Here is a 15,002-nt window from a genome sequence, read left to right on the forward strand (position 1 = left end):
GCAGCGTGCCGAAAGTATTTCACCGGGGAGTTTCCCCCCTCCCCCGGCGGAGCTCCGCGCCGGGCCGAGCCGTGGCAGCGGGGCCGCCGCCGCTTGCGGAGGGGGAGCGAGCAGGGCAGGGCGGCAGGGCTGCTGTGTGGGGGACATCCCTCGGGAGAGGCGAGGGGGGAGTGGAGCCGTGATTTAAAGGAACTCCCGCGAAAGGGAGCGACACAGACCTGCGGCCGTCCACCGAATCCGATCTGCCGAGCTGTGGGTGCGAAGAGGCGCTGTCAGGGGCTATTTATCTCTCGCCGGAGCGGCGGCTCCGGTCCCCGCATCGCCCGCCGGTAACAATGGCAGCGGCCGGCGGCTCTCCACGCGCCTGGGCGGCGGAATGGATGGCGGAAGATGCCGCCGCGCTCCGCTCACACGGGCTCGTTCATGCATCCCTCTTGGCCAGAACCTCTCGCTACTGCCGCTCCGCCGAGAGCTCTGGCCCGCTCCCCCACCCCCCCCTGCTCCTCCACCCACCCCTCACAGCCCGCCCTTCCCCAATTTTCCATTTTCAGGACTTTGGCACGGAGCCAGACATGTCAGGAGGGGATGAAACTTGACACAGAGATCTCAACCCAGAGCGATTTCCTCCTCCCACCCCCCCCCCTTCCCACCTCCCCCACCCCCGTCCCCAGCCCCTAAGTTAACTTGAAGATAGTTTGGCCATATTTCAGTTTGAAAAGAAGGGGAAATTGCAGGTCACTGGTGCATGGTCGGGCCGGGTGCATTTTTTTAATTTAAAACGGTAGACATCGAGGCCTGAAAAGCATCTGCAAGCCCGTGCACTTTAACTGCTCCTCCCGGCCGCGGCACGGTTAACCCCTGTGTGCCTCGGCCGCCTGCCCAGCTCCGCCGGCGTGCCCTGCCCGGGGGGACTTCGGACCCGTTCGGGCAGCGAGCCCGGCGCGGAGCTGCGGAGGGCGGCCGGTCCGGCGGAGCAGAGCGCTTCGCCAGCCTTCCCCCCCCGCCCCCTTCGCCACCAAACGCCGGGGCTGGGTCGTACCCGCCGGCAGGATGAGGCCCCCGGCGCGGAAGAGCGGCCAAGCGAGAAGGAGCTCGCTGAAGGAGTCCCCCCGCCGCTCCCCGCTCCCTCCGCCTGCGTCTCCGCCCTCGGGCGGGCGAGGCAGCGCTCCCCGCGGGGCAGCGCCGGGGCCCCGGGCCACGGGAGCGATGCTCGGCTGCTCCTTTCGCCCTCAGCCGGCCTCCTCGGTCCGGGACGCACCGGAGGGCTTCCCTCACCCCTGGCCAGCTGGGCGTGCTGATAAGGGCGAGGGATGAGGGGGGGTTGGAGGGTGGGGAGGGGGACGGACGCGGAATGAGGGAGGGAAAACTCCCGAAACGAGCAGAGCAGGGAGCGGAGCCCGAGCTAACTCCGGAGAGGATGCCTCAGCACTTTCTCTATTATGCATTTCCAGCACAAGGAAAGCTAATTCCTCCGCTGAGGGCCTCAATCAGGCATTTATTTGACACTCATGATGCATGAACGGCTAAACACTAGTCTAAGCGGAGGATCAGCCGCTAGTTTATAGCTCGCGAGGTTTTTTTTGATGCAGGTGAATTATGTTGATCTCTGAATGCCTCTTATTCCTGGTGGCGGCCGGGGAGGGGGTGGGGGGGTGGGGAGAAGGGGAGGAGAGAAAAAGAAAACAAGAAGAGGGGGAGTGTGGGGGAGATGAACTTCTTCAAGCTCCTCTACCGCACACCCGGGAAACATTTTGGCCGGGAGTTTTGGCTGGCACCCCTCCTCACGGCCCTCTCCTGACCCGCAGTCTGCCCCTGCTGTTCCTGCTCGCCCTCCACGCTGTGTGCTGGCCCGGCTGAGCCCCTCAGACACTGAGGCCGGGCCGAGCCGCTCTGCGGGGCCTCTCCACGCTCGGCAGGGAAACGCTCCCCCGGGAAACGGAGAAGTAGCGTGGAGTGGGGAGCGTCACGGAGACAGCATGGAGGGGGGAGAAGAGGAGGAGGAGGAGGAGGAGGAGGAGGAGGGGAGAAACCATATGGAGCAGGAGGGAGGGAGGCGACACGGAACGAGCGAGCCGGGAGAGCAGGGGAAGCAGTGGGAAGCCGGGTGGCCGCTCCGGCCCGGGGCGCTGGGGCGGGCGGGGGCAGCCCCCGAGGGACCTGCGGGGGCTGCGGGGCTCGGCAGAGCGTCAGCCAGGCCCTGCTGCCCTCCCTCCCTCAGGGCTGCACTTTCTCTCCAGCTCCGCCACACTCTCCCGGGCACTGCCCTTTATAATTTATTTTTAATTTTTTTTTCCTCCTGCTGGCCTCTTTCCAACTGTTGTTCCAAGACCGAAAAAAAAAAAAAAAAACAATTAAGTAGGAGTCATGTCTTGTGACGTGCACAATCTCTTCTAACGCCTGAGTTCAATTTTACACAACATTTAATACAAATATTAAAAATCAATAAATCAGGGAGGTTGTTAATGAAATGTTACAGTGAGTGTGTGTCACCAGATAGGATTTTGGTGGGAAACATGTCTGATTTAGCAAAAGCTGAATGCAGTTGTATTATTTATCCTTCTGCTAAAAACAAAAGATAAAGGTGTTCATTAAATCATATCAAATCGAATTAAACTCTATTGGCGGGTCCCTCCAGCAGAACAGAAGTATGAAAAACAGGGGATGGAAAATGAATCTCAATGCATCTCTTGACAACGGAACAGGAATCGGAACGCATTAAAAATAAATCAGAGTGCTGCTGTAGGTCACAACAGAAGGATTCGACTGTAGTGGAATAATGGGAGGAGAGCAAAAAGGCAGAGACTACCCTGCAGGTACACCCTGGTACTAGAAGGGGAAGCCAGATTTTTTTAAACGACAGATCACACCAGGTCTGTAAGAAACAGTCTTTACCCCATTCACGCTGCCTCTTCATGTCCCCTTCCCCTGGCTGTCGGGACTGCAGTGCTCCCCAGCTTCTCGGCATGCTGCCAACTCAGCATTTTGCAGGCTGGTGGCTTTGCCTGTCGCCACCCCCACCCACCACCCCTCCCCGGGCCTTTGCACCTCTCCCTTTTCTCCACCCTGGCCGGTCCCCCCTCTCACTGCCTCGACTCTGCCGTGCTTTAGCCCGGCCTATGGCACTGTTCAACTATTCCCCGTGACCCGTCTCAGCCCTTGCAGGAGTCCTTGGGAGCCGTCTGCAGAAAGATCTGCCAAAAAGCTGGCAGCTGCCCGGGCTGAGCAGCGGGAGTGCCGCTGGCAGCGGCCGCCGCCCTGCCCGGCCCCGGTCCCGGTCGCAGCTCCCGTTGTCTCCAGCTGCGAGGAGTGGCGTGGGGTGACAGAACCGGGGGACATTCTCCCCTCTGCCGTGATGTGGCTGAGAGATGATGGTGGCCTTCTAGCACCCCTGGGAGCCCAGGCCGCGGCTCCCTGGAAACTCGAGGGGCGCGGCTCGCTCCCGTTCTTCCTCCCGGTGTACCGAGGCCCCAGCTCGGGCCGTGCTGCGGTGGGAACCATGGCAGCGGCAAGAGGTCGTCGCCTGCCACTGCCACGCCAGGAAAGAAAGGTCTGTGACCGCCGGAACGAGTGTTGCCGGCCTCTTCTCGAGCTCTCGTCCAGCTTCCCCAGGCTTGGACTTTGTTCCCGGGTCTCCTGACACAGCTCCTTTCGTCCTCCTCTGCTGAGGGCAGGCAGAGTCCCTTCCTCACCCCGAGAGCACGAGAGCTTTTTTGGCCCTGTTAGCAACCGGATGCAAAAGTGATGTCCCCTCCGAGCCCTCCGCGAGCAGAGGGGCTGCACAACCCCTGCTCAGGCGGGGACCGCCTCTCCTCCCGTGCTGCAGAAAGGCTCGGGAAGAGCGATCGGAGGAGCCGACCCCCGCCCCCCCACTCCCTCCCCGGGCTCGTTCCTCCAGAAGATGTGAAGGCCAGTCGGGGGTCAGTGCCACTGGAGAAGCTGCGGGATCAGCTCTGCCCTGCCGCCTGCAGAGCCGGGAGTGAGCGAGGCGGCGGGGAGGCTGATGCGCGGCAGCCGAGAGTGCTCGGCACCGCGCCCGGAACGCGCCGCGAGAGCGGGAGCGCGGCGCCCCCGCGGTGCGGCCGGCGGGGCCGACACGGCCGAGCCCCGGCGGCGGAGGGAGCGGGAACCCCTCGCATGGCTGCGAACCCTCCGGCAGACGCCGTCTTGCCGGTTCACGATCGGGAGGCTCCACTCCCGCTCCCTCCACCTCTCCCTTCCTGCCTCCCCGGGGCCGGCCGTGCCGCACAGCAGCGGTTCAGGCGTTCAGCACCGCCGGAACGCGATAAACAAGGGTGGCCATCTGCCTTCCGCCCGCTGCCAGCCCGCCGGCACTGCGCCTGGCAGCGCTCGGGGGTTGCTCGCCCGGCCCCGCTCCTGTCCCGGGGGCGCGGTGAGGGGTCAGGGGCCGGAGATGCTCTCCGCGGCCGCTCCGTACGCGGCTGCTCACTCGCCCCGCGGGCCATGCCGCGGGCTCATCTCGCCGGGAGCGCAACTTCTGCTTCGACCTGAAGTTGCAGCTCCTCTGTTTGTTTATTTCCCCGGCCGCGGTGGCCGGCTGCCAAGCACGCCGACCTTGCCTATTAAAAACCCATTTCTCTTGCCCTGCGCGGAGCAGCAGTTTGCTCGCCGCGCTCTGTTTTTTCGTTAAAATAAAGCGCTTCAAAGTCTGCTCGGGGGTGCCGGGGGAGGCTGGTAATGGGGGGGTGGCGTGGTGGTGGAGCTCTGCCCACTTCACGCGTCCCTCCCGGGGCCACCGCGGTCTCCGGGGCGCCTCCCGGCGCAGTCCGCGCCCGCCGCCGCCGTACGCCGGGATCGCGGCGGGGCGGGGTGACCGCCCCGGCTCCCCGGCCAAGCCATTTCCTGCCCTCCGGAGCCGCGGCCCCTCGCCGGCGGCCAAGCAGTAGCTGGGTCTGGCTGAGGGACGGCGGGCATCGGGGCTGGGCGGAGAGGTTGGAAAAATCAACACGCGGCAGCGGTGGCGGAGGGCAGCGGCTGATCCCATTAGCCTCGTCAAGCCGGAGCGGCTGAGCCGGAACAGCGGGGTCACCGCTGCCAGGGGCGCCCCGGGCCGCGGAACCGAGTGGCGGGAGGGCGATGCTGGGTTCCTCCCCTTCTTCCCCCCGTGTCCCTCGGGTCCCCACGCCCTTATCAGCCGAGACAGCCGAGGAGGGCCGCGGAGGAGTCGTTGCTGCCTACCCACCTCCAGGGGCTGGAGCCCGACAGCTTTGTGCCGCTGGGCTCAGGGGGCCTTTGCTCCTCGCCACTTTGTTCGGCGGCGGCACTGCCCGCCAGAACGCGCTCCGGCCAGCCCGACCCGGCCGGGCCCCGGCTCGCAGCTCCCTCACCATTGGCACTACCCCTGTGTGCCGGGCCTCCTCCAATACCCGAGGGCGGCCTCTCTCCTCCTCTAGGACGATCTAGAAGTCGTCCAAAGCAAGTTGCTTTTAGAGCAGATACAACAATAAAGTATATTGAAATAAGTCTGCGGTTGGTGAGTTTCCAGCGATACTTAATGGCACTCGTGGTAAACAGTCCCTCTCTGTGCGAGCGGGGAAAATCATCCAGACACAAGCACATTCCACCCTCTTTAGGGCTCCCTGGCTGTTATTATAGTTATTGCATTACTCTGGTGTAAGCCTTTTGTAACTAAGCTTCTATAAAGCCCCGCTTACAAGCACCCTGATTAGAATTTTCCTTGCCAGTAACCAAAGGCCACCCGCTTTCCAGTGCTATACAGAGGGAGCCGTCAACAGCCACCCCTCTGAATGTACGCTTTGTTCCTGGCAACAAGGAAACGAGTGGGCTTCTATTGGGGAGAATGCAACCCTTCTTTTAAATATCACACAGCGAGAGCTGATGGGGTACTGGGCTTCGGAGAGGCTGCGATGGAGGGAGAGAGACACGGCGGGGTCACGGGAGCGCGGAGTGGCCGAGCCCTAATGCTACCCACGAAGCGGCGGCCACTCAGCCGACGGCCGGAGGATCATCTGGCTGATCCCGGCTCAGGGGCGGGCGGGGACAGAGCCAGGGCCTGGAGGGAGAAGAAAAAGAGAACGCCGGATAATGGTTTCCCAGCAGCACACTCCCCTCTGGCACCCTGTCTTGCAGCTCTCCAAGCAAGGGGAGAGCAGCAGTTCGCAGGCCCGGGGTGGACCCCAGTGCAGGGAACGGTGGTGACCTTCCTAGGAGCTCACCCAACACACCCAGCATCCCCATCCCAAACCCGCCCACCCACCCCACCGCCCCTCCAGGGATGCTTGATGCCCTGGGAAAGTGAACGCCGAGTGAGTGTAGGACATCACCATTTCTGCACACACGGCTTAGCTGCCGGGCACCCCCATTTCCAGAGAAGAAGAATCCCCCGGTGGCCGGGAAGGAGCCCGGCTGAGCCGGGGCGCTCCCTGCGTGCAGCTGCGGCCCTGCAGGCGTGCCGGCAAGCGGGCAGGAGGTGAGCGGGCAGGGCAGGCATCCTCCTCCGGAGGGCTCCGCAGCCGGCCCAGCCATTGTGAGCGCCCGAGAGCCCGTCTCGCCGGGCGTAAGCGATTAACTGTGCTGTGTCCAACACGTATGTTAGTGACATTACTAAGGAGGTGAGAGCTTGGCGCTCAAAGGGCCGAAATGCTGGGCTTTCGCTTTCGTTCAGGATGTGTGTAACGCAGTCTTTTCTCAGCTCGTCTGATTTTTAACTTCCTCTAAAGCTCTCTCTCTCTCTTTTATTTCCTTTGCTCGCAGAGCAGCAATGAGAGACCGAGAGGAAACACGCTGCTGCTGTGCAAAATGTGGACCATGTGTGGGAACTATTTACTCAGAGTGCAACTGCAGGCACCAGGCGAGGGGCTGGCAGAACCGGGGGGCGGTGGAGAGTGAGGCTACGTCTCTCTCACACTTTACCCCTTCCTCTTGTCTTCCCTAAAGCCAAACCACGTCGCTGTGTGTGTAACGGTGCGTTTTACTGACTTCTCGCTGAGCTTGTGTTAGGGTGCGTTTTTTTCTTTTCTTTTTCCAGTCCAAGGTTTTTACGTTGTGCTTTTGTGCCTCACCCACCTCAAGCCTCAAGCAAAGGGTTAAATCTTCGGAGCTCTGCAAGGAACCAGAGTTTAAAAAAAAGAAAAAAAAAAAGAAAGAAAAAGGCGGGGGGGGGGGGGGGAAAAGGAGTAAAAGCGTGAAGAAGTGGGCAGAGAGGGCTGCACGGTCCCCTGATCGTCCTTTTGATGGCTGAAAAATAATAAAAATCATTAATAATAATCCCTAGCCCTTTTTTTTTTCTATTTGGCTGTACCAGGAAGTGCCGCTGGCCTTGAAACTCCCTATTACTTCTCTTCCCCCAACCCCTGTCCTTTCCTTGGGAAGTGAGAAGAAAAAGGTCTGCAGCTGACAAATATTATCCATCCTTTTCATCGATCGGAGCATATACAGATGTGATAGCTTGATGTACGCTGCAAACCGGCTGATCCATCGCTTTCTCCCTCTCTGGCTGGCTCTGGTTCGGCCTCCTCCTCCTCCCCCTTTGTTCTTCCCCCCCCCCCCCCCCCCCGCCTTTCCCTCTCTTTAAATAGATTTCAAGGCGCTGCCTGTTGGAGAGCAGCTCTCCAGAGAGAGCGAGCTATTGCTTTCCTGCCGATAGCCTCCCCCCTTCTCCAGTTTCCAAACAGAAAACAATCCCCGGCCCGAGGAACCTGTGCTGGGCCTGGCGGAAAGAGTTAAACTAGCAGCGAAGAGCGAGATAAGGAGGCAGCTCGCTTCACCATCGCTTTCGAGTCCTGCGTTTAAAAAAAAAAAAAAAGAAAAAAAGAAAAAAAGAAAAATTAAACTAAATAAAAATAAAATATAAATAAATAATAAACAAATAAAAATACATTTCGTGGCTCCTCGTCTTGTACCATCACGAGGACAAGAGGCAGTTTATCCCGGAGCATTGCCCGACCTGGTCCCGGCGGAGGTGCCCCAGCCCCGGGCGGACCGGCACGGCGCGGCTCGGAGCGGGCGGGCGCCTGGGACGCGGCTGGCGGCGCGAAGCGAAAGGGTTAAACCTCCCCTCCACCGCCCTCCTCTCTCGCCAGAGAATAAGCGCTCGCACGAAGCGTTTCTGAGGAGGCAGGCTGCGAGCAGGCCTTTCGCAGGGGATCCATGGCTACCTCGGTGCTCGCCACCGAAACGCTGACCCTCCCCTGGTGCCCTGTGCTGCCAGTGCGGGCCGCTACCACGCACTTGCCACCAGTTTTTCCAAAGGTTAGCCAAGGTCTCCGGTCCTCGCAGACGGGAGGCATTATGAAACTGCCTTTGTATCTGCAGGAACTTACATAAAAAACAGGCGAGAAGGGGGCGAAGGAGAGAGAGCCTCTCTCTGCAGGCGGGGAGCGAGCCCGGGCGGCGGGCTGGGGGCTCTCCCCCGCGGGTGTGGGGACCCCCACGTACATCTCTCTCCGCCGGGGCACTGCGCCGCCCGGCAGGCAGCTCGGCCGCGGAAGAGCCGGGCTAGCCCTCTTCGCCAGCCCCCCGGACCTGCCCGGTGCTCGTCCGGTGCCGGGGAGAACCAGCCGGCAGCGGGGCTGCCGCGGCGAAAATGGAGTGGGAGGAGGGAAAAGTGCTATCCGGAGAGCTGTTGTGACAGATGCTAAGCTTTGCCCTACGCGTGCTGGTGAGAGAAGGAGTTAAAAGCAAGCTGCTTTTTCGATCGAGCTGCTTCCCCGAGCGTCGGAAGGAGCGGCTTGCTAGAAAGCCGTCCATCAGCAACCAGTCCAACCTGCCCGTGATAATATGCGATCAACACCAAATCACCCCCGCTAGGCACGATCCATCATCGCTACGATGCAATGGGCCCTTGTATGGATGTGTCTACACGGGGGGCGGGCGGGGAGAAGAAGGGGAGGGAGCGGAAAAGAGAGAGGGAGAGCGTGTGTGGATGTGTGTGCGAGGGGGGGACCGCATCATTCACCGGAATGGGAATCGCCGCCTCCCCCGGTTCTCGGCGAACGGAGCTGCCCGAGCCAGCGGAGCCGAAACTTGCTGGGCCGGGGCTGAGCGCGGAGCCTGGCACACGGCCCCGCCGCCGCCTCCGACTGACATCAGCCTCCCCTCCCCCTCCTCGCTCCTCCTGGGCAAGCTTGACTGGCGTAAAATTAATAATTAATAGGGTGAAATTGATTAAAGGGCTGGGCGCGAGATGGGGGCGCTCGGAGAGCCCTTCCCCTACCCGGTCGCTCCGCATCCGCCTCCCCGCCGGCAGCGGCCCGGGAGCGGGGACTGGCCGCCGCCGGCGAGCCAGGGGAGCTCGGGGGCAGCTCAACCCGAGCAGGAAGGAAAAGGGCGGCGGGGACCGGGGAGGAGGAGGAAGGCGGCGGCTGCAGCAGCCAAGCCCGCTGGGTGGCTGGCTGTAACCGAGATCGGCCGCACGGGCAGCGGCGGCGGCAGGCGGGGGCTGGCCCGGGGCTGGCTCGGCTCAGCGCAGCTGGGTGTGTGTGTGTACAAAGCCGGGTCCCGGGAGCTGCCCGAGGGCGGTGCTCGGCAGCACAAGGCCAAACCCCCTGGGCCCCCCCGCTTCTCCCCCACCGTGATCAGTCTCTGCCACGGAGGGAGTGGGGAACCGCAGGGGACGCGGCCGGGCCAACGCACGCCTCAGCCTCCAGCCCCGCGGAGGTGGGAAAGGGTTAAACGTTGGAGGGAGACGGGGAGGAGGACGGGGGATGGGGAGCGAGGGAAGGGGGGCCGCCGAGCACAGCGCTGAGCGCAGGGAAACCACAGCGCACCTGGGCTCGGCTCGGGAGCCGGAACGAGCCGCCGCCTCCTCCTCCCTCTTTCCCTCCCTCCCGCCCTTCCTCCAGCTCGGTGCCTGCTTGGCCCATATCGCGGCTCTATCTCTGCAGCAGCGGGAGCTCAGCTCCTCTGTTTCTATCAGCTGCTCCCTCTAACCCCAGTGACCCAGATAAGAGCGGCGGCCTCCCCCCACACCCCCGGCCGCAAGCGCGCCGGGGGCCCCGGTCCTGCTTTCACCGGCCCTCCCTGCCCTCCGCGCCGCCTCCCGCTGCCTCCCCGCGGGGCCGTCCCCGGCCGGCCGCCTCAGCCCCAGCGGGTTCCTCCCGGCCCCGTGGCTCCGGCCCCGACCCCCGCGGGAGGCAGCGAACCTGGCCCCGCGCCCGCCCCCTCCCTGGGCGCTTTCGCTCCCGGCTGGGGAGGGCGGCGCTGCTCCCCGCTGCCCCTCTCGGACAGCTTGGGGTTATTGTTTGCCTGCGCTGCGTCAGCCCGCCGTCAAAATAATAATTAAAAGCAAAACAAACACCCCGATCCGGTCTTTCCTGGACACGCGGGTCGGAGCCACCGCAGCCCAAGTGTTGTTATTCCCGGGCTGGAAATAGCCCCGGCTCCGCCCTGGACAATCGCCTGTCAGAGGCCTCTTCTCTCCCCTCCCTGGAGGCCCTTCCCTGCCCTGCTTTATTTACTTTTGAAGTGTCTGGATTGATGGAGAACTGCGAACGGCACTTTCTTCCCCCGGCTCCCTCCTGCACCAGGGCTCCGCCGGAGCCTCTTACCGCACCCGGCGCTCCGCGCCAGCATGACCCAAGATAACCCGGCCCCGGAGAGGCCAGGGCGATCGGGGGAGGGCGCTTAACCAAACCAAACCAAACAGATCGATCCGTCCGCAGCCGGGCCACGGAAGCCCAGGGCGGTGGTGGGGGGTGTCGGGCACCCCTCGCAGCAGTTCCCGGACGGGCGGGGGTGAGCTGCCGTCCCAGAGCAGCCCGTCCGCCCAGCTCGCCCGCCGGGGAGGGAGGGCGGAAGGGAGATCGCGGCGGGGCCCGTAACGACACAAGGGATAAACACCAAAGTTATCACCAGCCGTGACCAAAATAAATGCCTGTGATAAAAAAGCACTGACAGGATGATCCATTACGCGGGTGTCACTGCCTACAACGAGGTTCAATCAGATACGCCGGTTGCCGTGGACAACGGGGGAAGCGGCGGTACCGGGCTGACGACTTTTCTGGAGAGGCGGGTGGTGGTTGCCATCAGGGAGGTGACACGGCACGATCTGCATGAGGGTGGCCCGGCATCGCGGCAAGGAACAGACCGCATCTTCCGCGGCCGCCGCTCGCCTTGCGGCCCCTCCGCTCGTGCGGGAGGCAGCCCCGAACCACCGGCACATCCTCAGGGAGAGGAACGCCGTCCCTTACGGGCGGCCCCGCGGATGTGCACACACCCTCCCATCTGGGATGCGGTCGGGTCCCTGGGCGGTTCGTGCCCGCCTCGCCCCCGCTGCTGCAGGGCCGGGAGCGCGGCGCGGCGCCCCGCGTCCCTCCCGCAGCCCCGCGGTGCAAATCAATGAACGCTTGTTCCGTGCGGCGCGACCCTCTTGCGAGCGGTGCCTGTTATGAGTGGGGAAAGGGGGAGAGAAGAAAGGCTCTCTGCGGACTCCTGCGCACGTCCTCGCCTCCGGCGAGCTGCTCGCAGGTGCCGGAGCGGGGGCAACAGGGGCCGGGCTGGCTGTCAGCGCCGCCGGGAAGAGCCGTACCCCGGAGCGCCGGGCTAATCGCATGGCAGGCCAGCTCGGCGGCACGCCGCGGCCCCGGGCGGTGCGATTAATGAAGGCTCAGAGGCAGCAGGGATGGGCTAAGGGCCAGTCTCCCTTATGCCACATTCCTCTGGATCGGGCCGGGCCGGAACTTGCCCCACACCGGGGAGGGGACGGCGAGAACAAGGTCCTCCGAGCCTGGTGGTGGGGGGGACAAGCCCTTCTCCCCCCGCCGTACACAGGATTGAGCGGCCTTTGGGAACGGCCGTGCCCCAGGTGGGGCTTGCCAGGGAACAGGGGACGATGCCTCTCCACGCCCGCGGGAGGAGCGATGCCAGGGCCCTCCCCGCCGGTGCCACGGTGCGTGACACGCCAGCCCCGTGCCTCTCCGGGGTGAGAAACTTCCTGGCTGCTAGCGACGGGTGCCTGCGCCGCTGCAGCGCATCTTTCGGTCCCGAGATTCCCCCCCCGCCCAGCGTAAACGCATCCCCCCCGCCCCCGCTGCCCCCTTCCCGTCGCCCCCTTCCCGTCACGATTTAATGCTTTTCATGTTCTTCGGCAACTGCGTTTCCGCAGAGAAACCCCGGCGCGCTCGCAGCTCGGCTGCTCAGCTGTATTGTGGCGAGCTCAGGCACAGCCGGAGTGAATCCATTACGCCTCGATCCTACAATACAGGTTTATGCGGATACCCTCTGATTTACATTTAAAACAGTGCACGGGCATTGTCTGCTAGCCTGAAAAAAAAAAAAAAAAACCAAAAAAAAACCAACACAGCCCCGTAACTTCAAATGACCTTCAAAGCAATGCAATTAACTCTCGTAATTATCAGTACACGCCTTTTAGAAAAAGACACAGGTGCTCGCCTCGGTACTGTTCCACCTGGTTTAGCAGCCTCGTCCTACCAGGGAATGCCCCCGTCTCCCCCTCCCCCGTTTTGGAGTCCCCAAATCTGGGACTCGCTCCGCCGTTCCTACATGTCGAAACCTCCCTTCACCCTCCCTTCCCCCGCCCGCCGCCTGGGCTGAGGGACAGCTTGCTCAGCGCGGCGAGGCTTTGTCACACCGCCACACACACACACCACCACGGCGCTGGCTGGTGCCGGCGGCGGGCGGCGTGGTCGCTTTCCCGGCTCCCACAAAGCGCTCCCCTCCCGCAGGCCCCCGGACCGCAGGCCACGCAGAGCCGAAATTTAGGTTAATAGGATGGGCTTTGATCCGTGGTCCCCTTCGCCCGCCCCTCACCCCGAACGACATCGATCCGCTGCATTTACTCCCGCGCCGATCGGCCCCCGGAGCTCCCGCAGTCACTCTCTGCGCGACCGGAGAGAATAAATAAATATTCCCGAAACACCCAGCCGGGGGTGGCCCGGCCCTGCCTGCCACGGCCCCGCGCACGAGTGGCAGAGCCCCGGCGGCTGAATGTGCAGTGTCATGATGGCTCCTACGGCCCGCGGGCAGTCCCGGGGGCGACACCGGCAGCGGCGGGGACAGGGGCAGCTCCGGGGGGGCTGCCGGTCCCGCAGGAACCGCCACCACCCCCCCTTCGCCCCTCTTTTGCACACACGCACACACAAAATAAATAAATAACGAGGCGGCTGGAGCCATCTGGGGTTGGATGGCTTCTCATCTCATTACAGAGCATTAGGAGAAACAGGCAAATATACAGCTATTAAAATTAATCGCCTCGCGCTGTCAGCTGAACATAATGGAAATTATTTATAGGCTGCCTACGATGCCTTTCTCGTCACGGAGGCTTGGTGCGGAGAGACGCACTCGCGGCTCCCGGCACACAGAGGCGTACGGGCCGTGCGGGGGTCGCCGGGCTCGACTCGGCCCCGACCAGCGAAGTTTGGGAGGTCAGGGCGGGGAGGAAGAGGGAAAGGGAAAAGAAAAGCCAGCGGTAGAGGCGCTGCGCTGAGCGAGTTAAGGTGGCTTGTTTTCAGGTGATTGCAGAGGAACGGGGGAGACGCAAAAGGGGCAAATTGCGGTGCTGGGGGGCTCCCCGGGCTGCTCTAGCGGAGCGTGCCCGGGGCAGTGAGGGGCAGGGTCCGGGTCAGCGAGCGGGTTTTTCCAGTAGGAAATCTCCTCTGCAAACAGCACACGGTGCTTAGCAGGCACCGTGCGATGCGACGAGGGCACGCCGCGGGAGGGGGCGATGCGCTTCCCGAGCGATCTGCCTGCAGATCTCTCCTACCAGAGGAAATGTTAATTGTCAGCCCTTCCGCTTCAGCCTCTGGAGCGGGCTCTCGGAGCTGTTTGCTTATGCTCCCGGGGAGATGGGGGTCTCTTGCGCTCCGGGAAAAAACCCGAACCCACATCGACTACACTGAGGAGAGCTGGCCTGTTTTTCCGACCGAGCAAGAGAATGTATTTGGGAATGAAGGGGAAACACTGCCCGTGCACTTGCCGGCTCCGTCCGGGGTCGTTTTGGCCAAGACAGCCACCTCCGGCTCGGCCGGGGCGAACCGCCTCCTGCCCCCGCAGCTGTGGGCTCATCTCTGTGCTGTGCCCATGTGAGGACTGAGAGCCACTGCAGGGGCCGGAGGAAGCAAAGTACGGCTGCCACGGGCAGCGGGAGCCGCCGGGGCAGACCGGGTGGCACCTGCAGGGTCGGAAGGAAGGTGCGAGAAAGGCCGAGTTGAGAGGCTGGAAGCGCATCTTCGCCAGGCTTGAGAGGTTAATAAATACACCCGTCCCCTCTTCCCAGCCCGCCTGAGGCTAAGACTCACAGCTCAGCGGGTAATTGACAGTCTCAATCCAAAATTGAAACATGTGTTAACAACAACGCCACGCATCCTAGGAGCTACCCGGGAGATCGCCACCTCACGGTCTTTATATATTATTTGAATCCACCGGAGGAAAGTGTTACGAGATTTTCAGAGCACGTTTCACCCCTACCTGTAAATCAGCTCTTATCACTGCTGGCTGCTCAGACTGAGCCAGCCTCTGCTCTATAGCGCAGGAGGAGAGCCATAGCTGCCTCGCAGCGCTGCTCCTGTGCCGCCTCCACGCGAGCCCGCCGGCACCTCCCGCCCCTCCGGGGTGAGCCCAGCGGCGGGGCAGCGCCCACCAGCCCGTGTGCGGGAGCGGGCGAGGACGAGCGGATCCGAGACCCGGCCGGGGCTACGCGGCTCCTCGGCGTTCCCTCTCCCCTCCCTGCCAGAGCGAGCAGGACCCGTGTCCGCGTCCCACCCACCCACCAACCAGCCCTTTCGGGCGAGTCACACCGCCGCAAGTGGGAACAGGCACCCGTACTGGCGCAGCATCTTTCCCAGGCAGCTGTTCATGTTTCTGGGATCCAGCGGAGCAGGAGCAGGAGCAGATTTCCGCGCCGAACTGAGGGCCTTGCTCTCGTCAGCGCTTCAACAGCCACAGCGGGGTTGCCTACTCCCTGTGGTGTAAGTAAGCTGGGATTCCCTCCTCCCGAAAACCCTCTAAGGGCTTATGTTGTCCCTGGCAGGAGGGATCGGGCCGGGGCAGGAAAACGCAAACTTGCG

The 15,002-nt window shown here is 62.9% G+C and overlaps 1 protein-coding gene across 5 annotated transcripts in view; it reads right to left on the reverse strand.

The window, feature by feature from the left end:
- Positions 1-471, reverse strand: part of BCOR (BCL6 corepressor) — an 83,518-nt gene extending 83,047 nt beyond the window's left edge. For 2 of the 5 annotated variants that reach the window (XM_085585989.1, XM_085585957.1), the window contains exon 1: positions 219-471. The gene's annotated coding sequence lies outside the window, so the exon portion shown is untranslated. The remainder of the gene's footprint in view (positions 1-218) is intronic. The other 3 variants (XM_085586030.1, XM_085586002.1, XM_085586015.1) reach the window with 2 other exon arrangements.
- Positions 472-15,002: the final 14,531 nt, after the last annotated feature.

The sequence above is a fragment of the Lonchura striata genome, chromosome 1 (assembly GCF_050655825.1).
Source record: "Lonchura striata isolate lonStrDom1 chromosome 1, ASM5065582v1, whole genome shotgun sequence".
In the NCBI taxonomy this organism is placed as follows: Eukaryota; Metazoa; Chordata; class Aves; order Passeriformes; family Estrildidae; genus Lonchura; species Lonchura striata.